We start from the raw sequence: 23325 nt of genomic DNA, 5'->3' as shown, positions 1-23325 counted from the left end.
TCGAATCACAAATGCTCGCAGCAGGGACGTAATGCAAAGATGTACACCGCGCACGCGACCGAGTAAGGACACTCAGAGACATCCATTTCCCAGGCATATGCCCCCTACACGCTTTTTGGTGCACCCCGTACAAATGGCCATACTTCGACAAGCCCTCCCAGAATTTCGCATCTGAAGAGAGAGATGAAACGCCTTGGGCCTTTTGTCCACACAATGCAAACACCGAACGCTCTCTTTAGGGGGGGAGCTGAAGAAGAGTATCTCCCGCGGAACCCACGAGCCGCAGCCGTTCGGATCGTCGCACAGGGCAGGACAGGGCATGGAGAGTTTCCGCATCCAAACAAAAATTATCGGTAATACTCTACGCTTCTACTGGCCCGGACCACAAAGGCTGTCACGACAGAGTGCCATGCACTTCTGTAGGATGAGACAGTGAAGAGGCGAGCACGCACCGAGAACGCACTAGCGAATAAATTATGCGGCAACCAAACCTTTCGCCGGCCCCCCTCTCAATCCCAAGGCTCTACCGATCGGATCGGCAAAAACTTAGGGTGGAGAGTGGACCCTTGATGAAATTAGGGACGTCGAGCAATGCACCCGTGCAACCAAACCACCTCTTTCCTTCTTGCCGTCCGGGCAGGATAAAAATGCGATGATAGAACGTGCCAATGAGACGGAGCCCTTGGCTAAAAGATACAACTCCATACACACTCAGCAACAAGCGCATCTTAGAATCGAACACCAAATGTGCAGTGTGTTGCAAGCCGTGCAGACACCTACATATAGGGTATATCCATCAAAACAAAGCGACAAGTACTTCCCACCAGCTCTGCCATTGCGATTACCGAATGGGATAATACTCACCGCCACAGATTAATGACCATCATTACCGTCTCGGAATAGATACAAGCACATCGAGCTTCATCCGATCAGCTGGATGAATTTCACCTTGAAGGGGCCCAATCCAAAAGTTCCGGAGGTCATCTCCTGGAACTCTCGAGAACAAGGCCCATCTTACATGCAAACTCTGCTACTGCGCAAACATAGGTTGCAATTAAAGAGAAATTGCAAGGCCGTCACAATGGCCCGAGGCCAATGCTCCGACTAAGTCAATTTTCTCTTGCAATCACCATGCCGCCGTTCACAGAGAGATCTCCCCCATTCACTTGTGACGCGACGCACAATCCAAGGGCTAGACGCGAGCTCGCCCTTGAAAGGCCACTTTCCAAGGCATCCCCCGATGACACATTGGAACGACAACCGCTGTCGAACCATTTCCCAATGTTGTGCCGATCGAGTTGGCACAGAGCCGCTAGACGAGGGCTCCCGTTTTAGATCGAGTTTTAAAATCACCAAGAAGACGCGGTGAGGGCTGGCAACCGCTGCCAAACCTTTTTTCGAAATTGCGCCAGCTGAGTGACAAGAAAACATGATGTAAAGGAGAGTCCAGGAATAGCACCACCCTCGAAGGTGGGCTTCATGCCCTTCTAATTGATTCAACGTCGGCGTCCACCGTTTCAAAATCCGACATATCCATCCGCCCTGACAGCGGCGTTGAATCAATGAGTTGGGCACGGGAGAGGCTCGCGGCAACCACCTCTCCCATTGTAGCCGCGATAGGCTCACAAAAAATTTTGCTAGAGCGCCAAGTACCCACCTCATTGCTATAGACAAGGGCTCGCCATTAGATCAACTTCGAAATCGCATAACGGACGCGGTGTAGAATGGCAACCGCTGTCAAGTCTCTTCCGTAATTGCGTCGGTCGAGTGATCGAAGAAGGTGATCTAAGAGAGGGTCCAAGCGTGTAGGCATTCGTTGGGGGATTCGCGCCGATGGCAAAAATTTGTGCAATACCCGAGCAACACCGGACGGAGGTGCAAGACGAGGGCTCCCATTTTAGATCGAGTTTTAAAATCACCAAGTAGACGCGGTGAGGGGCTGGCAACCGCTGCCAAACCTTTTTCCGAAATTGCGCCAGCTGAGTGACAAGAATACATGATCTAAAGGAGAGTCCAGGAATAGCACCCTCGAGGGTGGGCTTCATGCCCCTCTAATTGATTCAGCGTCGCCGTCCACCGTTTCAAAATCCGACATTTCCATCCGCCCTGACAGCGGCGTTGAATCAATGAGGAGGGCACGGGAGAGGCTCGCGGCAACCACCTCTCCCATCGTAGCCACGATAGGCACGCAAAAAATTTTGCTCGAGCGCCAAGCACCCACCTCATGCCTAGAGACAAGGGCTCGCCATTAGATCAAAACTTCGAAATCGCTGAACAGACGCGCTGTAGAATGGCAACCGCTGCCAAGTCTCTTCCGTAGTTGCGTCGATCGAGTGATCGAAGAAGGTGATCTAAGAGAGGGTCCAAGCGTAGGCATTCGTTGGGGGATTCGCGCCGATGGCATAAATTTATGCATTACCCGAGCAACACCGGACGGAGGTGCTAGACGAGGGCTCCCGTTTTAGATCGAGTTTTAAAATCACCAAGTAGACGCGGTGAGGGCTGGCAACCGCTGCCAAACCTTTTTCCGAAATTGCGCCAGCTGAGTGACAAGAAAACATGATCTAAAGGAGAGTCCAGGAATAGCACCCTCGAGGGTGGGCTTCATGCCCCTCTAATTGATTCAACGTCGCCGTCCACCGTTTCAAAATCCGACATATCCATCCGCCCTGACAGCGGCGTTGAATCAATGAGGGGGGCACGGGAGAGGCTCGCGGCAACCACCTCTCCCGTTGTAGCCGCGATAGGCACGCAAAAAATTTTGCTAGAGTGCCAAGAACCCACCTCATGCCTAGAGACAAGGGCTCGCCATTAGATCAACTTCGAAATCGCTGAACAGACGCGCTGTAGAATGGCAACCGCTGCCAAGTCTCTTCCGTAGTTGCGTCGGTCGAGTGATCGAAGAAGGTGATCTAAGAGAGGGTCCAAGCGTAGGCATTCGTTGGGGGATTCGCGCCGATGGCATAAATTTATGCAATACCCGAGCAACACCGGACGGAGGTGCTAGACGAGGGCTCCCGTTTTAGATCGAGTTTTAAAATCACCGAGTAGATGCGGTGAGGGCTGGGAACCGCTGCCAAACCTTTTTCCGAAATTGCGCCAGCTGAGTGACAAGAAAACATGATCTAAAGGAGAGTCCAGGAATAGCACCCTCGAGGGTGGGCTTCATGCCCCTCCAATTGATTCAACGTCGCCGTCCACCGTTTCAAAATCCGACATATCCATCCGCCCTGACAGCGGCGTTGAATCAATGAGGGGGGCACGGGAGAGGCTCGCGGCAACCACCCCTCCCGTTGTAGCCGCGATAGGCACGCAAAAAATTTTGCTAGAGCGCCAAGCACCCACCTCATGCCTAGAGACAAGGGCTCGCCATTAGATCAACTTCGAAATCGCTGAACAGACGCGCTGTAGAATGGCAACCGCTGCCAAGTCTCTTCCGTAGTTGCGTCGGTCGAGTGATCGAAGAAGGTGATCTAAGAGAGGGTCCAAGCGTAGGCATTCGTTGGGGGATTCGCGCCGATGGCATAAATTTATGCAATACCCGAGCAACACCGGACGGAGGTGCTAGACGAGGGCTCCCGTTTTAGATCGAGTTTTAAAATCACCGAGTAGACGCGGTGAGGGCTGGCAACCGCTGCCAAACCTTTTTCCGAAATTGCGCCAGCTGAGTGACAAGAAAACATGATCTAAAGGAGAGTCCGGGAATAGCACCCTCGAGGGTGGGCTTCATGCCCCTCTAATTGATTCAACATCGCCGTCCACCGTTTCAAAATCCGACATATCCATCCGCCCTGACAGCGGCGTTGAATCAATGAGGGGGGCACGGGAGAGGCTCGCGGAAACCACCTCTCCCCTTGTAGCCGCGATAGGCACGCAAAAAAATTTTGCTAGAGCGCCAAGCACCCACCTCATGCCTAGAGACAAGGGCTCGCCATGAGATCAACTTCGAAATCGCTGAACAGACGCGCTGTAGAATGGCAACCGCTGCCAAGTCTCTTCCGTAGTTGCGTCGGTCGAGTGATCGAAGAAGGTGATCTAAGAGAGGGTCCAAGCGTAGGCTTTCGTTGGGGGATTCGCGCCGATGGCATAAATTTATGCAATACCCGAGCAACACCGGACGGAGGTGCTAGACGAGGGCTCCCGTTTTAGATCGAGTTTTAAAATCACCGAGTAGACGCGGTGAGGGATGGCAACCGCTGCCAAACCCTTTTCCGAAATTGCGCCAGCTGAGTGAGAAGAAAACATGATCTAAAGGAGAGTCGAGGAATAGCACATCCGGGGTGGGCTCCATGCCCCTCTAATTGATTCAACGTCGGCGTCCATCGTTTCAAAATCCGACATATCCATCCGCCTTGACACCGGCGTTGAATCAATGAGAGGGGCACGGGAGAGGCTCGCGGCAACCACCTCTCCTATATAAGCTATTAGTGCGAGGCTCGCTCTGCATTAGAAATTAGCGAACACACCGACATCCGCCTTAAAAATCCAAATCCTTTAAAATTCCTACCAAACAGCCATTCACGACCCAATTTTTTATGGGGTCGGCAGAGGAGCAAAAGATTGTCATCGGTTAGGAGATGTGAGTTCATGGAGCCGAGGGACTGAAATGGTCATCGAGCTCATCCGATCAACTGGATGAATTTCACCTTGAAGGGGCCCCCAATCCAAAAGTTCCGGAGGTCATCTCCTGGAACTCTCGACAACAAGGCCCATCTTACATGCAAACTCTGCTACTGCGCAAACATAGGTTGCAATTAAAGAGAAATTGCGAGGCCGTCACAATGGCCCGAGGCCAATGGCTCCGACTAAAGTCAATTTTCTCTTGCAATCACCATGCCGCCTTTCACAGAGAGATCTCCCCATTCACTTGTGACGCGACGCACAATCCAAGGTCTAGACGCGAGCTCGCCCTTGAAAGAAAGACCACTTTCCAAGACATCCCCCGATGACACATTGGAACGTAAACCGCTGTCGAACCATTCCCAATGTTGTGCCGATCGAGTTGGCACAGAGGCGACCTTAGGGAGCTCCCACGTAGCAATCGGGATGTGCTTTCGTGCCCATCTCTCACAAAAACCAATGTCAGCTGTGGACAAATTTGGAATCCAAGGGCTCGCATCCATCGATATCGTCGGCACTGGGTCTATATATTCAAAGGCCACGGAGAGGTTCCGATAAGAGAAGCTCCCCTGCTCGCTCGCACAAACATCCCAAATTCTAGACACAAGCTCCCGCCCTTAGCATCGCTCTCCAGATCACCGCAATGACACATTGGAACGACAACCGCTGTCGAACAACTCCCGAAATTGTGGCAATGGAGTGAGAAAGAAGAGCAACTTTGGGGAGCCGCGCATAGCAAACGGGCTGTGCTGCTGCTTCATTCCGCTCTTATATAGGATCCGAAATCGTTGATTTCGTTTGGAATCCGAGGCTGCATTCGTCCTTGCTCAAACAAGCAATGGCTCTTCTAATCGAATGGCCACGGGGAGCTTCCGATAACAAAGGCTCCCTTGTCACTCGTGATGCGCAGGCCAACTGCTAGACGACGGGTCGCCCTTCAGATCGCTGCCCAGGCAACCACCACAACGGCACCATTGGAACGACAACCGCTGCCGAACCATTCTGAAAATTTTGTGCCAAAGAAGTTGTTGCGTAGAGAACGACTCTGGGGGGCGAGCCCTCGCATAGCAAAATCGGGATGGCTTCACGGCCCTCCCAATAGAAACGATGCTGGTGCCAATATTCCAAAAATCCGAATAACGTGTCTTTCGCGAACACCAGCACTGATTTCTATTGGGGAGGGTCGACGAGAACTTTTGGTACCAAAGCTCCCATTGTAGCCGCGATAGGCACACAAAAAATTGCTAGAGCCCCAAGCACCCACCTCATGGCTAGACAAGGGCTCGCCATTAGTAGATCAACTTCGAAATCGCTGAACAGACGCGCTGTGGAATGGCAACCGCTGCCAAGCCTCTTCCGTAATTGCGTCGGTCGAGTGATCGAAGAAGGTGACCTAAGAGAGAGTCCAAGGCTAGGGATTCGTTGGGGGTTTCGCGCCGATAGCAAAAAATTATGCAATACCCGAGCAACACCGGACGGAGGTGCTAGACGAGGGCTCCCGTTTTAGATCGAGTTTTAAAATCACCAAGTAGACGCGGTGAGGGCTGGCAACCGCTGCCAAACCTTTTTCCAAAATTGCGCCAGCTGAGTGACAAGAAAACATGATCTAAAGGAGAGTCCAGGAATAGCACCCTCGAGGGTGGGCTTCATGCCCCTCTAATTGATTCAACGTCGCCGTCCACCGTTTCAAAATCCGACATATCCATCTGCCCTGACAGCGGCGTTGAATCAATGAGGGGGGCACGGGAGAGGCTCGCGGCAACCACCTCTCCCGTTGTAGCCGCGATAGGCACGCAAAAAATTTTGCTAGAGCGCCAAGCACCCACCTCATGGCTAGAGACAAGGGCTCGCCATTAGATCAACTTCGAAATCGCTGAACAGACGCGCTGTAGAATGGCAACCGCTGCCAAGTCTCTTCCGTAGTTGCGTCGGTCGAGTGATCGAAGAAGGTGATCTAATAGAGGGTCCAAGCGTAGGCATTCGTTGGGGGATTCGCGCCGATGGCATAAATTTATGCAATACCCGAGCAACACCGGACGGAGGTGCTAGACGAGGGCTCCCGTTTTAGATCGAGTTTTAAAATCACCGAGTAGACGCGGTGAGGGCTGGCAACCGCTGCCAAACCTTTTTCCGAAATTGCGCCAGCTGAGTGACAAGAAAACATGATCTAAAGGAGAGTCCAGGAATAGCACCCTCGAGGGTGGGCTTCATGCCCCTCTAATTGATTCAACGTCGCCGTCCACCGTTTCAAAATCCGACATATCCATCCGCCCTCACAGCGGCGTTGAATCAATGAGGGGGGCACGGGAGAGGCTCGCGGAAACCACCTCTCCCCTTGTAGCCGCGATAGGCACGCAAAAAAATTTTGCTAGAGCGCCAAGCACCCACCTCATGCCTAGAGACAAGGGCTCGCCATTAGATCAACTTCGAAATCGCTGAACAGACGCGCTGTAGAATGGCAACCGCTGCCAAGTCTCTTCCGTAGTTGCGTCGGTCGAGTGATCGAAGAAGGTGATCTAAGAGAGGGTCCACGCGTAGGCATTCGTTGGGGGATTCGCGCCGATGGCATAAATTTATGCATTACCCGAGCAACACCGGACGGAGGTGCTAGACGAGGGCTCCCGTTTTAGATCGAGTTTTAAAATCACCAAGTAGAAGCGGTGAGGGCTGGCAACCGCTGCCAAACCTTTTTCCGAAATTGCGCCAGCTGAGTGACAAGAAAACATGATCTAAAGGAGAGCCCAGGAATAGCACCCTCGAGGGTGGGCTTCATGCCCCTCTAATTGATTCAACGTCGGCGTCCACCGTTTCAAAATCCGACATATCCATCCGCCCTGACAGCGGCGTTGAATCAATGAGGGGGGCACGGAAGAGGCTCGCGGCAACCACCTCTCCTGTTGTAGCCGCGATAGGCACGCAAAAAATTTTGCTAGAGCGCCAAGCACCCACCTCATGGCTAGAGACAAGGGCTCGCCATTAGATCAACTTCGAAATCGCTGAACAGACGCGCTGTAGAATGGCAACCGCTGCCAAGTCTCTTCCGTAGTTGCGTCGGTCGAGTGATCGAAGAAGGTGATCTAAGAGAGGGTCCAAGCGTAGGCATTCGTTGGGGGATTCGCGCCGATGACATAAATTTATGCAATACCCGAGCAACACCGGACGGAGGTGCTAGACGAGGGCTCCCGTTTTAGATCGAGTTTTAAAATCACCGAGTAGACGCGGTGAGGGCTGGCAACCGCTGCCAAACCTTTTTCTGAAATTGCGCCAGCTGAGTGACAAGAAAACATGATCTAAAGGAGAGTCCAGGAATAGCACCCTCGAGGGTGGGCTTCATGCCCCTCTAATTGATTCAACGTCGCCGTCCACCGTTTCAAAATCCGACATATCCATCCGCCCTGACAGCGGCGTTGAATCAATGAGGGGGGCACGGGAGAGGCTTGCGGCAACCACCTCTCCCCTTGTAGCCGCGATAGGCACGCAAAAAAATTTTGCTAGAGCGCCAAGCACCCACCTCATGCCTAGAGACAAGGGCTCGCCATGAGATCAACTTCGAAATCGCTGAACAGACGCGCTGTAGAATGGCAACCGCTGCCAAGTCTCTTCCGTAGTTGCGTCGGTCGAGTGATCGAAGAAGGTGATCTAAGAGAGGGTCCAAGCGTAGGCATTCGTTGGGGGATTCGCGCCGATGGCATAAATTTATGCAATACCCGAGCAACACCGGACGGAGGTGCTAGACGAGGGCTCCCGTTTTAGATCGAGTTTTAAAATCACCTAGTAGACGCGGTGAGGGCTGGCAACCGCTGCCAAACCTTTTTCCGAAATTGCGCCAGCCGAGTGACAAGAAAACATGATCTAAAGGAGAGCCCAGGAATAGCACCCTCGAGGGTGGGCTTCATGCCCCTCTAATATATTCAACGTCGCCGTCCACCGTTTCAAAATCCGACATATCCATCCGCCCTGACAGCGGCGTTGAATCAATGAGGGGGGCACGGGAGAGGCTCGCGGCAACCGCCTCTCCCGTTGTAGCCGCGATAGGCACGCAAAAAATTTTGCTAGAGCGCCAAGCACCCACCTCATGGCTAGAGACAAGGGCTCGCCATTAGATCAACTTCGAAATCGCTGAACAGACGCGCTGTAGAATGGCAACCGCTGCCAAGTCTCTTCCGTAGTTGCGTCGGTCGAGTGATCGAAGAAGGTGATCTAAGAGAGAGTCCAAGCGTAGGCATTCGTTGGGGGATTCGCGCCGATGGCATAAATTTATGCAATACCCGAGCAACACCGGACGGAGGTGCTAGACGAGGGCTCCCGTTTTAGATCGAGTTTTAAAATCACCGAGTAGACGCGGTGAGGGCTGGCAACCGCTGCCAAACCTTTTTCCGAAATTGCGCCAGCTGAGTGACAAGAAAACATGATCTAAAGGAGAGACCAGGAATAGCACCCTCGAGGGTGGGCTTCATGCCCCTCTAATTGATTCAACGTCGCCGTCCACCGTTTCAAAATCTGACATATCCATCCGCCCTGACAGCGGCGTTGAATCAATGAGGGGGGCACGGGAGAGGCTCGCGGCAACCACCTCTCCCATTGTAGCCGCGATAGGCACGCAAAAAGTTTTGCTAGAGCGCCAAGCACCCACCTCATGCCTAGAGACAAGGGCTCGCCATTAGATCAACTTCGAAATCGCTGAACAGACGCGCTGTAGAATGGCAACCGCTGCCAAGTCTCTTCCGTAGTTGCGTCGGTCGAGTGATCGAAGAAGGTGATCTAAGAGAGGGTCCAAGCGTAGGCATTCGTTGGGGGATTCGCGCCGATGGCATAAATTTATGCAATACCCGAGCAACACCGGACGGAGGTGCTAGACGAGGGCTCCCGTTTTAGATCGAGTTTTAAAATCACCGAGTAGACGCGGTGAGGGCTGGCAACCGCTGCCAAACCTTTTTCCGAAATTGCGCCAGCTGAGTGACAAGAAAACATGATCTAAAGGAGAGTCCAGGAATAGCACCCTCGAGGGTGGGCTTCATGCCCCTCTAATTGATTCAACGTCGGCGTCCACCGTTTCGAAATCCGACATATCCATCCGCCCTGACAGCGGCATTGAATCAATGAGGGGGGCACGGGAGAGGCTCACGGCAACCACCTCTCCCATTGTAGCCGCGATAGGCACGCAAAAAATTTTGCTAGAGCGCCAAGCACCCACCTCATGGCTAGAGACAAGGGCTCGCCATTAGATCAACTTCGAAATCGCTGAACAGACGCGCTGTAGAATGGCAACCGCTGCCAAGTCTCTTCCGTAGTTGCGTCGGTCGAGTGATCGAAGAAGGTGATCTGAGAGAGGGTCCAAGCGTAGGCATTCGTTGGGGGATTCGCGCCGTTTTCATAATTTTATGCAATACCCGAGCAACACCGGACGGAGGTGCTAGGCGAGGGCTCCCGTTTTAGATCGAGTTTTAAAATCACCAAGTAGACGCGGTGAGGGATGGCAACCGCTGCCAAAACCTTTTTCCGAAATTGCGCCAAGCTGAGCGAGAAGAAAACATGATTTAAAGGAGAGTCGAGGAATAGCACATCCAGGGTGGGCTTCATGCCCCTCTAATTGATTCAACGTCGGCGTCCACCGTTTCAAAATCCGACATATCCATCCGCCTTGACACCGGCGTTGAATCAATGAGAGGGGCACGGGAGAGGCTCGCGGCAACCACCTCTCCTATATAAGCTATTAGTGCGAGGCTCGCTCTGCATTAGAAATTAGCGAACACACCGACATCCGCCTTGAAAATCCAAATCCTTTAAAATTCCTACCAAACAGCCATTCACGACCCAATTTTTTATGAGGTCGGCAGAGGAGCAAAAGATTGTCATCGGTTGGGAGATGTGAGTTCATGGAGCAGAGGGACTGAAATGGTCATCGAGCTGGATGAATTTCACCTTGAAGGGGCCCAATCCAAAAGTTCCGGAGGTCATCTCCTGGAACTCTCGAGAACAAGGCCCATCTTACATGCAAACTCTGCTACTGCGCAAACATAGGTTGCAATTAAAGAGAAATTGCGAGGCCGTCACAATGGCCCGAGGCCAATGGCTCCGACTAAGTCAATTTTCTCTTGCAATCACCATGCCGCCGTTCACAGAGAGATCTCCCCATTCACTTGTGACGCGACGCACAGTCCAAGTGCTAGACGCGAGCTCGCCCTTGCAAGAAAGACCACTTTCCAAGACATCCCCCATTCAGTGAAAGAAAGACCACTTTCCAAGACATCCCCCGATGACACATTGGAACGACAACCGCTGTCGAACCATTCCCAATGTTGTGCCGATCGAGTTGGCACAGAGGCGACCTTAGGGAGCTCCCGCGTAGCAATCGGGATGTGCTTTCATACCCATCTCTCACAAAAACCAATCTTAGCTGTGAACAAATTTCGCCGCAATGACACCCATTGGAACAACGACCGCTGTCGAACAACTCCCGAATTTGTGCCCCGATGGAGTGAGAAAGAATAGCAACTTTGGGGAGCCGCGCATCGCAAACGGGCTGCTGCTTCATTCCGCTCTTGTATATAGATCCGATGTCGTTGATTTCGTTTGGAATCCGAGGCTGCATTCGTCCTTGCTCACACAAGCAATGGCTCTTCTCATCGAATGGCCACGGGGAGCTTCCGATCACAAAGGCTCCCTTGTCACTCGTGACGCGCAGCCCAACTGCTTTCCGAAATTGCGCCAGCTGAGTGACAAGAAAACATGATCTAAAGGAGAGTCGAGGAATAGCACCTCGAGGGTGGGCTTCATGCCCCTCCAATTGATTCAACGTCGGCGTCCACCGTTTCAAAATCCGACATTTCCATCCGCCTCGACACCGCCGTTGAATCAATGAGAGGGGCACGGGAGAGGTTCGCGGCAACAACCTCTCCTATATAAGCTATTAGTGCGAGGCTCGCTCTGCATTAGAAATTAGCGAACACGCCGACATCCGCCATAAAAATCCAAATCGTTGAAAATCCTGACCAAACAGCCATCCACGACCCAATTTATTATGAGGTCGTCTAAGGAGCAAAAGATTGTCGTCGGTTAGGAGATGTGAATTCATGGAGCCAAGGGACTGAAATGGTCATCGAGCTCATCCGATCAACTGGATGAATTTCACCTTGAAGGGGCCCAATCCAAAAGTTCCGGAGGTCATCTCCTGGAACTCTCAAGAACAAGGACCATCTTACTTGCAAACTCTGCTACTGCGCAAACATAGGTTGCAATTAAAGAGAAATTGCCAGGCCATCACAGTGGCCCGAGGCCAATGCTCCGACTAAGTCAATTTTCTCTTGCAATCACCATGCCGCCGTTCACAGAGAGATCTCCCCATTCACTTGCGACGCGACGCACAATCCAAGTGATAGACGCGAGCTCGCCCTTGAAAGGCCAGGCCACTTCCCAAGACATCCCCCGATGACGCATTGGAACGACAACCGCTGTCGAACCATTCCCAATGTTGTGCCGATCGAGTTGGCACAGAGGCGACCTTAGGGAGCTCCCGCGTAGCAATCGGGATGTGCTTTCGTACCCATCTCTCACAAAAACCAATCTTAGCTGTGAACAAATTTAGAATCCAAGGCTCGTATCCATCGATATCGTCGGCACTGGGTCTATATATTCAAAGGCCACGGAGAGGTTCCGATAAGAGAAGCTCCCCTGCTCGCTCGCACAAACATCCCAAATGCTAGACACAAGCTCCCGCCCTTAGCATCGCTCTCCAGATCGCCGCAATGACACATTGGAACGACAACTGCTGTTGAACAACTCCCGAATTTGTGCCGATGGAGTGAGAAAGACGAGCAAGTTTGGGGAGCCGCGCATGGCAAACGGGCTTCTGCTTCATTCCGCTCTTATATATAGATCCGATGTCGTTGATTTCGTTTGGAATCCGAGGCTGCATTCGTCCTTGCTCACACAAGCAATGGCTCTTCTCATCGAATGGTCACGGGGAGCTTCCGATTACAAAGGCTCCCTTGTCACCCGTGATGCGCAGCCCAACTGCTAGACGACGGCTCGCCCTTCAAATCGCTGCCCAGGCAACCACCACAACGGCACCATTGGAACGACAACCGCTGCCGAACCATTCCGAAATTTTTTTGCCAAAGAAGTTGTTGCGAAGAGAACGACTCTGGGGAGAGAGCCCTCGCATAGCAAAATCGGGATGGCTTCACGGCAGCTGGATGGGATTTGAATTCATGGAGCCAAGGGAGTGAAATGGTCATCGAGCTCATCCGATCAACTGGATGAATTTCACCTTGAAGGGGCCCAATCCAGAAGTTCCGGAGGTCATCTCCTGGAACTGTCAAGAACAAAGGCCAATCTTACATGCAAACTCTGCTACTGCGCAAACATAGGTTGCAATTATAGAGAAATTGCAAGGCCGTCACAATGGCCCGAGGCCAATGCTCCGACTACTAAGTCAATTTTCTCTTGCAATCACCATGCCGCCGTTCACAGAGAGATCTCCCCATTCACTTGTGACGACGCACAATCCAAGTGCTAGACGCGATCTCGCCCTTGAAAGGCCGCGTTCCAAGACATCCCGATGACACATTGGAACGACAACCGCTGTCGAACCATTCCCAATGTTGTGCCGATCGAGTTGGCACAGAGGCGATCTTAGGGAGCTCCCGCGAATCGATCGGGAAGTGCTTTCGTACCCATCTCTCACAAAAACCAATGTTAGCTGAACAATTTTAGAATCCAAGGCTCGTATCCATCGATATCGTCGGCACTGGGTCTATATTCAAAGGCCGCGGAGAGGTTCCGATAAGAGAAGCTCACCTGCTCTCTTGCACAAACATCCCCAAATGCTAGACGCAAGCTCCAGCCCTTAGCATCGCTCTCCAGATCACCGCAATGACACATTGGAACGATAACCGCTGTCGAACAACTCCCGAATTTGTGCCGATGGAGTGAGAAAGAAGAGCCAGATCGGGTCGACGAAAACGGCTAAGCCAGATCGGGTCGGCCAGCATGGCTCGGCCACCATTTTTCGCCGAGAGCTTTCGATATTAAAGCTCCCATGTAGCCGCGATAAGTACACCATGACAAATTGCTAGAGCGCCGAGCACCCATAGCAAATTGCCATTATACCAAGCAACGCCGGAGTGCTAGACAAGGGCTCACGTTTAGATCAAGTTTTAAAACCACCAAAAAACACACGCCATGGATCGGCAACCGCTGCCTCACCTTTTCCAAAATTGAGTCATCGCAAAACATGATCTAAAGGAGAGCCGAGGAAAAGCACTGAGATCGCTTCATGCCCCTTTCATTCATTCAACATCGGCATACATCGTTTGAAAACCCAACAATCCGATCCGCCTAGACACCAATGTTGAATGAATGAAAGGGGCACGGGAGAGGCTCGCGGCAACAACCTCTCCTATATAAGCTATTAGTGCGAGGCTCGCTCTGCATTAGAAATCTGCGACAGCGTGGACAAAATCCTTAAAAATCCAATTCAATGAAAAATGTGACCAAACAGCCATCCACGACACCGTTTTTGGAGCTCGCCCAGATCGGCTCGGCCAGAATGGCTCGCCCAGATCGGCTCGGCGAGCATGGCTCGGCCAGATCGGCTCGGCCAGCATGGTGACTTGCTGACTCGGTGAGAGTACTTCGAACTGTCAAGAACAAAGGCCAATCTAACATGCAAACTCTGCTACTGCGCAAACATAGGTTGCAATTATAGAGAAATTGCAAGGCCGTCACAATGGCCCGAGGCCAATGCTCCGACTACTAAGTCAATTTTCTCTTGCAATCGCCATGCCGCCGTTCATAGAGAGATCTCCCCATTCACTTGTGACGACGCACAATTCAAGTGCTAGACGCGAGCTCGCCCTTGAAAGGCCGCGTTCCAAGACATCCCGATGACACATTGGAACGACAACCGCTGTCGAACCATTCCCAATGTTGTGCCGATCGAGTTGGCACAGAGGCGATCTTAGGGAACTCCCGCGTATCGATCGGGAAGTGCTTTCGTACCCATCTCTCACAAAAACCAATGTTAGCTGAACAATTTTATAATCCAAGGCTCGTATCCATCGATATCGTCGGCACTGGGCCTATATTCAAAGGCCACGGAGAGGTTCCGATGAGAGAAGCTCCCCTGCTCGCTTGCACAAACATCCCCAAATGCTAGACGCAAGCTCCCGCACTTAGCATCGCTCTCCAGATCACCGCAATGACACATTGGAACGACAACCGCTGTCGAACAACTCCCGAATTTGTGCCGATGGAGTGAGAAACGAGAGCCAGATCGGGTCGACGAAAACGGCTAAGCCAGATCGGGTCGGCCAGCATGGCTCGGCCACCATTTTTCGCCGAGAGCTTTCGATATTAAAGCTCCCATGTAGCCGCGATAAGTACAACATGACAAATTGCTAGAGCGCCGAGCACCCATAGCAAATTGCCATTATACCAAGCAACGCCGGAGTGCTAGACAAGGCCTCACGTTTAGATCAAGTTTTAAAACCACCAAAAACACACGCCATGGATCGGCAACCGCTGCCTCACATTTTCCAAAATTGAGTCATCGCAAAACATGATCTAAAGGAGAGCCGAGGAAAAGCACTGAGATCGCTTCATGCCCATTCCATTCATTCAACATCGGCATACACCGTTTGAAAACCCAACAATCCGATCCGCCTAGACACCAATGTTGAATGAATGAAAGGGGCACGGGAGAGGCTCGCGGCAACAACCTCTCCTATATAAGCTATTAGTGCGAGGCTCGCTCTGCATTAGAAATCTGCGATAGCGCGGACAACTCCCTTAAAAATCCAATTCAATGAAAAATGTGACCAAACAGCAATCCACGACACCGTTTTTGGAGCTCGCCCAGATCGGCTCGCCCAGAATGGCTCGCCCAGATCGGCTCGGCCAGATCGGCTCGGCCAGCATGGTGACTTGCTGACTTGGTGAGAGTACTTCGAACTGTCAAGAACAAAGGCCAATCTAACGTGCAAACTCTGCTACTGCGCAAACATAGGTTGCAATTATAGAGAAATTGCAAGGCCGTCACAATGGCCCGAGGCCAATGCTCCGACCACTAAGTCAATTTTCTCTTGCAATCGCACATGCCGCCGTTCACAGAGAGATCTCCCCAATCACTTGTGACGACGCACAATCCAAGTGCTAGACGCGAGCTCTCCCTTGAAAGGCCGCGTTCCAAGACATCCCGATGACACATTGGAACGATAACCGCTGTCGAACCATTCCCAATGCTGTGCCGATCGAGTTGGCATAGAGGCGACCAAACAGCCATCCACGACACCATTTTTGGAGATTGGCCAGATCGGCTCGGCCAGCATGGCTCGGCCAGCACGGCTCGGCCAGCATGGCTCGGCCAGAACGGCTCGCCCAGATCGGCTCGGCCAGCAAGGCTCGGCCAGAACGGCTCGCCCAGATCGGCTCGCCCAGATCGGCTCGGCCAGCATGGCTCGGCCAGAACGGCTCGCCCAGAAAGGCTCGGCCAGAACGGGTCGCCCAGATCGGCTCGGCCAGAATGGCTCGCCCAGATCGGCTCGGCCAAATCGGCTCGGCCAGAATGGCTCGCCCAGATCGGCTCAGCCAGATCGGCTCGGCCAGCATGGTGACTTGCTGACTTGGTGAGAGTACTTCGAACTGTCAAGAACAAAGGCCAATCTAACGTGCAAACTCTGCTACTGCGCAAACATAGGTTGCAATTATAGAGAAATTGCAAGGCCGTCACAATGGCCCGAGGCCAATGCTCTGACTACTAAGTCAATTTTCTCTTGCAATCGCACATGCCGCCGTTCACAGAGAGATCTCCCCAATCACTTGTGACGACGCACAATCCAAGTGCTAGACGCGAGCTCGCCCTTGAAAGGCCGCGTTCCAAGACATCCCGATGACACATTGGAACGACAACCGCTGTCGAACCATTCCCAATGTTGTGCCGATCGAGTTGGCACAGAGGCGACCAAACAGCCATCCACGACACCGTTTTTGGAGATCGGCCAGATCGGCTCGGCCAGAACGGCTCGGCCAGAACGGCTCGCCCAGATCGGCTCGGCCAGCAAGGCTCGGCCAGAACGGCTCGCCCAGATCGGCTCGGCCAGAACGGCTCGCCCAGATCGGCTCGGCCAGCAAGGCTCGGCCAGAACGGCTCGCCCAGATCGGCTCGCCCAGATCGGCTCGGCCAGCATGGCTCGGCCGGAACGGCTCGGCCAGCATGGCTCGGCCAGAACGGGTCGCCCAGATCGGCTCGCCCAGAACGGGTCGCCCAGATCGGCTCGGCCAGATCGGGTCGGCCAGAATGGCTCGCCCAGATCGGCTCGCCCAGATCGGCTCGGCCAGCATGGCTCGGCCAGAACGGCTCGGCCAGATCGGGACGGTGACTTGATGAACGGACTTAGAGATTCGACTTCGTGGGCCGACCTGGCGGGGAGACTTGATGAACGCACTTGAAGGGTCGACTTGGTGGGGTGACTCTATGAACGGACCTAAAGAGTTGACTTGGTGAGATTACTTGGCGGGGTGACTCGATGAAAGGACTTAAAGAGTCGACTTGGTGAGAGTACTTGGTGGGGCGACTTGATGAACGCACTTGAAGAATCGACTTGGTTAGAGTACTTGGTGGGACGACTTGATGAACGGACTCAAAGAGTCGACTTGGTGAGAGTACCTGCTGGCTCGACTTGATGAGCAGACTTAAAGAGTCAACTTGGTGAGAGTACTTGGTGGGCTGAACTGATGAACGAACATAAAGATTCGGCTTGGTGGGAGTACTTGGTGGGCCGACCTGGTGGGGTGACTTTATGGACGAACTTAAAGAGTCGACTTGGTTAGATTACTTGTTCTGGTGACTTGATGAACGGACTTGAAGAGTCGACTTGGTGGGGTGACTTGATGAAAGGACTTAAAGGGTCGACTTGGTGAGAGTACTTGGCGGAGCGACTTGATGGACGGACTTAAAGGGTCGACTTGGCGGGGTGACTCGATGAACGGACCTAAAGAGTTGACTTGGTGAGAGTACTTGGCGGGGTGAACTGATGAACGGACTTAAAGAGTCGACTTGGTGGGAGTACTTGGTGGGCCGACTTGATGAACGGACTTATAGAGTCGACTTGGTGAGAGTAGTTGTTCTGGCGACTTGATGAACGGACTTAAAGAGTCGGCTTGGCGGGGTGACTTGATGAAAGGACTTAAACAGTCGACTTGGTCGGGTGACTCGATGAACAAACTTAGAGGGTCGACTTTGCGGGGTGACTTGATGAACGGACCTAAAGAGTTGACTTGGTGAGAGTACTCGGTGGGGTGACCTGATGAACAGACTTGGTGAGTCGACTTGGTGAGAGTCCTTGGTGGGCCGACCTGGTTGGGTGACTTCGTGAACTGACTTAAAGAGTCGACTTGGTGGGAGTACTTGGTGGGGTGACTTCATGAACGGACTTCAAGGGTCGACTTGGCGAGGTGACTTGATGAACGGTCCTAAAGAGTTGACTTGGTGAGAGTACTCGGTGTGGTGACTTGATGAAAAGACTTAAAGAGTCGAATTGGTGAGAGTACTTGGTGGGGTGACTTGATGAACGCACTTGAAGGGTCGACTTGGTGGGGTGACTTTATGAACGGACCTAAAGAGTTGACGTGGTGAGAGTGCTTGGTGGGGTGACTTGATGAACATAGTTAAAGAGTCGACTTGGTGAGAGTAGTTGGTCGGGTGACTTGATGAACGCACTCGAAGAATCGACTTGGTTAGAGTACTTGGTGGGGTGACTTGATGAACGGACTTAAAGATTCGACTTGCTGGGCCGACCTGGCGGGGTGACTTGATGAACGGACTTAGAGAGTCGACTTGGTGAGAGTACTTGGTGACTTGGTGGGCCGACCTGGCCGGGTGACTTGATGAACAAACTTAAAGAGTCGACTTGGCGAGAGTACTCGGTGGGCTGACCTGGTCACGTGACTTGATGAACGGACTTAAAGAGTCGACTTGGTGGACCGACTTGGCTGGGTGACTTGATGAACGAACTTAAAGAGTCGACTTGGTGGGTCGAACTAGCGAGGTGACTTGGTGAGAGTACTTGGTGGGCTGACCTGGCAGGGTGACTTGATGAACGAACTTAGAGAGTCGACTTTGTGAGAGTACTTGGTGGGTCGAACTGGCAGGGTGACTTGATGAACGAACTTAAAGAGTCGACCTGGTGAGAGAACTTGGTGGGCCGAGCTGGCGGGGTGAATTGATGAACGAACCTAAAGAGTCGACTTTGTGAGAGTACTTGGTGGGCCGACCTGGCGGGGTGAGTTGATGACCTAACTTAAAGGGTCGACTTGGTGAGAGTAGTTGGTGGGCCGACCTGGCGGGGCGACTTGATGAACGAACTTAAAGAGTCGACTTGGTGAGAGTACTCGGTGGGCTGACCTGATAAACAAACCTAAAGAGTCGACCTGGTGAGAGTACTTGGTGGGCCGACCTGGCGGGGTGACTTGGTGAGCAAACTTAAAGAGTCGACTTGGTGAGAGTAGTTGGTGGGCTGACCTGGCGGGGTGACTTGATGAACGAACTTAAAGAGTCGACCTGGTGGGCCGACTTGGCAGAGTGACTTCATGAACGAACTTAAAGAGTCCACTTGGTGGGCCGACCTGGCGGGGTGACTTGATGAACGAACTTAAAGAGTCGACTTGGTGAGAGTAATTTGTGGGCTGACCTGGCGGGGTGGCTTGATGAGTGAACTTAAAGAGTCGACTTGGTGGGGTGACTTGATGAACGCACTTGAAGGGTCGACTTGGTGGGGTGACTCTACGAACGGACCTAAAGAGTTGACTTGGTGAGAGTACTTGGTGGGGTGACTCGATGAAAGGACTTAAAGAGTCGACTTGGTGAGAGTACTTGGTGGCTCGACTTTATGAGCAGACTTAAAGAGTCCACTTGGTGAGAGTGGGCCTAACAGGGTGATGTGGCGAGTGGGCCTAACGGGGCGAGTTGGTGGGGCGACTTGGCGAGTGGTATTAGAGAGCCGACGTGGTGAGGCGACTCGGCGAGTTGGTTCGTTGAGATGACATGGTGAGCTGACTTGGCGAGTCGACCTGGCGAGCGAACTTAAAGAGTCGACTTGGCAAAGTACTCGAGTCGACTTGGTGAGGCGACCTGGCGAGCGGGCTCAAAGAGTCAACATGGTGAGGCGACTCACGGTGAGGAGCTATCCTTGAGGCGACTTGGTGGGCCTACTTGATTAGTCGACTTGGTGAGCCGACCTGACGAGCTGACACGGTGAGCGGGCTTAAAGAGGCGACGGCTTGGTGGGGTAACTCGGCAAGCCAACTTATCGAGGCGAGATGGTGAGTCGACTTGGTGAGCGCACTTAAAGAGTCAACTTCGCGAGGTGACTCGGCGAGTTAGCCCGCTGATGCGACTTGGGCGGGCCGACCTGGCGAACGAACTTAAAGAGGCGACTTGGGCGGGCTGACCTGGTGAGCGAACTTAAAGAGTTGACTTGGCAACATACTTGAACAAAAGACTTGGTGAGCTGACATGGTGAGTGGGCTTAGAGAAGCAACTCGGCGGGGTGACTTGATGAACGGACTTAAAGGGTCGACTTGGCGGGGTGACTCGATGAACGGACCTAAAGAGTTTACTTGGTGAGAGTACTTGGCGGGGTGAACTGATGAACGGACTTAAAGAGTCGACTTGGTGGGAGTACTTGGTGGGCCGACTTGATGAACGGACTTATAGAGTCGACTTGGTGAGAGTAGTTGTTCTGGCGACTTGATGAACGGACTTAAAGAGTCGGCTTGGCGGGGTGACTTGATGAAAGGACTTAAACAGTCGACTTGGTCGGGTGACTCGATGAACGAACTTAGAGGGTCGACTTTGCGGGGTGACTTGATGAACGGACCTAAAGAGTTGACTTGGTGAGAGTACTCGGTGGGGTGACCTGATGAACAGACTTAGAGAGTCGACTTGGTGAGAGTACTTGGTGGGCCGATCTGGCCGGGTGACTTGATGAACAAACTTAAAGAGTCGACTTGGTGAGAGTACTCGGTGGGCTGACCTGGTCACGTGACTTGATGAACGGACTTAAAGAGTCGACTTGGTGGGCCGACTTGGCCGGGTGACTTGATGAACGAACTTAAAGAGTCGACTTGGTGGGTCGAACTAGCGGGGTGACTTGGTGAGAGTACTTGGTGGGCTGACCTGGCAGGGTGACTTGATGAACGAACTTAGAGAGTCGACTTTGTGAGAGTACTTGGTGGGTCGAACTGGCAGGGTGACTTGATGAACGAACTTAAAGAGTCGACCTGGCGAGAGAACTTGGTGGGCCGAGCTGGCAGGGTGAATTGATGAACGAACCTAAAGAGTCGACTTTGTGAGAGTACTTGGTGGGCCGACCTGGCGGGGTGAGTTGATGACCGAACTTAAAGGGTCGACTTGGTGAGAGTAGTTGGTGGGCCGACCTGGCGGGGCGACTTGATTAACGAACCTAAAGAGTCGACTTGGTGAGAGTACTCGGTGGGGTGACCTGATGAACAAACCTAAAGAGTCGACCTAGTGAGAGTACTTGGTGGGCCGACCTGGCGGGGTGACTTGGTGAGCAAACTTAAAGAGTCGACTTGGTGAGAGTAGTTGGTGGGCTGACCTGGCGGGGTGACTTGATGAACGAACTTAAAGAGTCGACCTGGTGGGCCGACTTGGCAGAGTGACTTCATGAACGAACTTAAAGAGTCCACTTGGTGGGCCGACCTGGCGGGGTGACTTGATGAACGAACTTAAAGAGTCGACTTGGTGAGAGTAATTTGTGGGCTGACCTGGCGGGGTGGCTTGATGAGAGAACTTAAAGAGTCGACTTGGTGGGGTGACTTGATGAACGCACTTGAAGGGTCGACTTGGTGGGGTGACTCTACGAACGGACCTAAAGAGTTGACTTGGTGAGAGTACTTGGTGGGGTGACTCGATGAAAGGACTTAAAGAGTCGACTTGGTGAGAGTACTTGGTGGCTCGACTTTATGAGCAGACTTAAAGAGTCCACTTGGTGAGAGTGGGCCTAACAGGGCGATGTGGCGAGTGGGCCTAACGGGGCGAGTTGGTGGGGCGACTTGGCGAGTGGTATTAGAGAGCCGACGTGGTGAGGCGACTCGGCGAGTTGGTTCGTTGAGATGACATGGTGAGCTGACTTGGCGAGTCGACCTGGCGAGCGAACTTAAAGAGTCGACTTGGCAACGTACTCGAGTCGACTTGGTGAGGCGACCTGGCGAGCGGGCTCAAAGAGTCAACATGGTGAGGCGACTGATTGAGTCAACATGGTGAGGCGACTCACGGTGAGGAGCTATCCTTGAGGCGACTTGGTGGGCCTACTTGATTAGTCGACTTGGTGAGCCGACCTGACGAGCTGACACGGTGAGCGGGCTTAAAGAGGCGACGGCTTGGTGGGGTAACTCGGCAAGCCAACTTATCGAGGCGAGATGGTGAGTCGACTTGGTGAGCGCACTTAAAGAGTCAACTTCGCGAGGTGACTCGGCGAGTTAGCCCGCTGATGCGACTTGGGCGGGCCGACCTGGCGAACGAACTTAAAGAGGCGACTTGGGCGGGCTGACCTGGTGAGCGAACTTAAAGAGTTGACTTGGCAACGTACTTGAACAACTGACTTGGTGAGCTGACATGGTGAGTGGGCTTAGAGAAGCAACTCGGCGGGGCGACTTGATGAACGGACTTAAAGGGTCGACTTGGCGGGGTGACTCGATGAACGGACCTAAAGAGTTTACTTGGTGAGAGTACTTGGCGGGGTGAACTGATGAACGGACTTAAAGAGTCGACTTGGTGGGAGTACTTGGTGGGCCGACTTGATGAACGGACTTATAGAGTCGACTTGGTGAGAGTAGTTGTTCTGGCGACTTGATGAACGGACTTAAAGAGTCGGCTTGGCGGGGTGACTTGATGAAAGGACTTAAACAGTCGACTTGGTCGGGTGACTCGATGAACGAACTTAGAGGGTCGACTTTGCGGGGTGACTTGATGAACGGACCTAAAGAGTTGACTTGGTGAGAGTACTCCGTGGGGTGACCTGATGAACAGACTTAGAGAGTCGACTTGGTGAGAGTACTTGGTGGGCCGATCTGGCCGGGTGACTTGATGAACAAACTTAAAGAGTCGACTTGGTGAGAGTACTCGGTGGGCTGACCTGGTCACGTGACTTGATGAACGGACTTAAAGAGTCGACTTGGTGGGCCGACTTGGCCGGGTGACTTGATGAACGAACTTAAAGAGTCGACTTGGTGGGTCGAACTAGCGGGGTGACTTGGTGAGAGTACTTGGTGGGTTGACCTGGCAGGGTGACTTGATGAACGAACTTAGAGAGTCGACTTTGTGAGAGTACTTGGTGGGTCGAACTGGCAGGGTGACTTGATGAACGAACTTAAAGAGTCAACCTGGCGAGAGAACTTGGTGGGCCGAGCTGGCAGGGTGAATTGATGAACGAACCTAAAGAGTCGACTTTGTGAGAGTACTTGGTGGGCCGACCTGGCGGGGTGAGTTGATGACCGAACTTAAAGGGTCGACTTGGTGAGAGTAGTTGGTGGGCCGACCTGGCGGGGCGACTTGATTAACGAACCTAAAGAGTCGACTTGGTGAGAGTACTCGGTGGGGTGACCTGATGAACAAACCTAAAGAGTCGACCTGGTGAGAGTACTTGGTGGGCCGACTTGGCGGGGTGACTTGGTGAGCAAACT

Source organism: Cupressus sempervirens, chromosome 1 (assembly GCF_028749045.1).
Source record: "Cupressus sempervirens isolate cs-2001-9-10 chromosome 1, ASM2874904v1, whole genome shotgun sequence".
NCBI classification, from domain to species: domain Eukaryota; kingdom Viridiplantae; phylum Streptophyta; class Pinopsida; order Cupressales; family Cupressaceae; genus Cupressus; species Cupressus sempervirens.
Note: the sequence above shows the minus strand (reverse complement) of the source record.